Here is a 2,071-nt window from a genome sequence, read left to right as displayed (position 1 = left end):
ATTCTAAGGGCGGGGGGGGGCACCTGGGTGACAGAGTCAGTTGGGCATCTGACTCTTGGTTTCGGCTCAGGTCATGATCTCATGGGTTGTGGGTTTGAGCCCCGTTGCTGGCTCCCCACTCAGCACGGAGTCTGCTGGTCCCTCTCCTTCTGCACCTCCCCTCCCCCCACTCACGCACACTCTCTCTCTCTCTCTCTCTAAAATAAATCAATCTTTTTAAAAAAAATTCTAAGGGGATTAGTACTCAATAATGGTTTCAAATACTAAAATGAAAATTTACTACCAATTTCAGAAAAACACCAACCTGCCCAAAATCAACCTGAAAAGAGAAACCGAATCCTGAATTCTCCACCCGCTGCCTTCCCTTCCGGCCACAGTTTCTTTCCATCAATAACCAGAACAGCCTCCCCCAGGAGCTAGGTTCTGCGGTGGGACCTGACTGGCTGTTTCCGCAGTCGGTGTCTCCCTGCAGGAGCTAGATATTGAGGATGATGTCTGGAAGCTTCTATTTTGTAGTTGTTTGCCACCATGAAAATCCAGTTTTTGAAAGGGAGTTTTTGCCAGCAGGAAAAGCAGAGTCCAAAGATGATCATCGTCATCCGAACCAGTCCCGTAGTTCATGCTGCTCTTGACCTCGTAGATGAGAATATGTGGCTTGTCGAACAACATGCACTTGAAAACTGCGGACAAGTTCAATGAGGGGTTTGTTTCAGCATTTGTTCCTGTAGGTCATGTGAGATTTATTAGGCTTCATGACAGAAGGCAAGAACACGGAATAAAGAATTTCTTTACTGATGTCTATGATTTATACATAAAGTTTGCAATGAATCCATTTTATGAACCCAATTCTCCTATGGGATCAAGCACATTTAACAGAAAAGTTCAGTTTCTTGGGAAGAAACACCTTTTAGGTTGAATGCAGAAAAAAAATGGAATAAACAATGTCACTACAATGGGGAATTCTCAGGAATGAGTACATTGTAAGTAGCTTGATTAAATAGCCTGGAAAAGTGAAAGAAGGAAGGAAGGAAGGAAGGGAGGGAGGGAGGGAGGGGGGAATGGTATAAAGCCATTAAAGCTGAAGGCACAGCAGGACATACCATATTGAGTGTGAGTGTGCCAAGGAAAGCTTCGTCCCTGTCCAGACTTTACCATAATTACACACACCCTTCGTGATTTCAGTGGAAATGAAGCTTGGAGGGGTTCTTGGGGAAGACTCACAAAAGCCACAGATCAAATCTCTTTGACTCAGACTGGTAAACATCGGGTGGTAAGGAGCCTGATTCATGGGAAATAAAAGGGGAAATGAATTAATCCTTGGTATTTGTGAAAAGTGAGGACTAAAAATCTGCAAAATCTCCCAGGGCAACAGTCTGACTTCCCTCTACAGGTCTCTTCCTCTTTTATGGAGTGATCCTCCCCCCAAAGCTGATGAAATGCGAAGGCAACACTTCATTCAGAGCAGCTCTGGGGGTGGGGGGGAAGGGAAGAGGTCAGATGGGTGGAAGGAAGGAAGCGTTGGACCCAGATGACAGACAAAAGCAGGGGCGGCAGTCCGGCGCTCCCGTGGTGCTTCCCCACTGAGGCCAGGCACACAGTGTCAAGCTGTCCCCCAAGATCTCAAGGGGGGGGGTTCCTTCTTCCCGTTTTTGTAAAGACTTTTTTCTACTAGACACCTATTTTTAAAGCTTCCCCCCTCCCCCACCATACACTCCATGCTGAAGGCAAAAAGTTCATTCCAGCCACTCTCCAAATACCTTCGTGGTGCACCTGCCTGAGTGGCAGCCTCGGGTACCAGGTGCCCAAGCTTAGCAATACCAAGGCCTAGGAAAGGAATGTGCGTTGGATGGGGTGGTGGAGGAGGGCAAAGCCCCGACTCCCCAGTGGAGGACAGGAACATCCACAGCCGGGGACCCGGTTCCGCCTGGCGCTTCTGGAATCGACAGCAGACTTCAGCCACCTGGAGCCATGCGAGGCTCAATTTCACTAACCATGTATTTCTCCCTTTCCTTTCTGCCTGATGGCTTGTGTGTGTGTGAGAAAGACACCTCATGAAAGTCCTGTCAGAAAC

The 2,071-nt window shown here is 47.9% G+C and overlaps 1 pseudogene; it reads left to right on the top strand.

Annotated features, from left to right (window-relative positions):
- The first annotated feature begins 491 nt into the window (after positions 1-491).
- Positions 492-916, top strand: LOC114215940 (trafficking protein particle complex subunit 2-like; annotated as a pseudogene).
- The last annotated feature ends 1,155 nt before the right edge of the window (positions 917-2,071 follow it).

The sequence above is a fragment of the Eumetopias jubatus genome, unplaced genomic scaffold (assembly GCF_037043125.1).
Source record: "Eumetopias jubatus isolate StellerSeaLion01/CBP00866 unplaced genomic scaffold, mEumJub1_p1.0 scaffold_3, whole genome shotgun sequence".
Lineage (NCBI taxonomy): Eukaryota > Metazoa > Chordata > Mammalia > Carnivora > Otariidae > Eumetopias > Eumetopias jubatus.
Note: the sequence above shows the minus strand (reverse complement) of the source record. Positions and strands in the feature narration are given on the sequence as shown.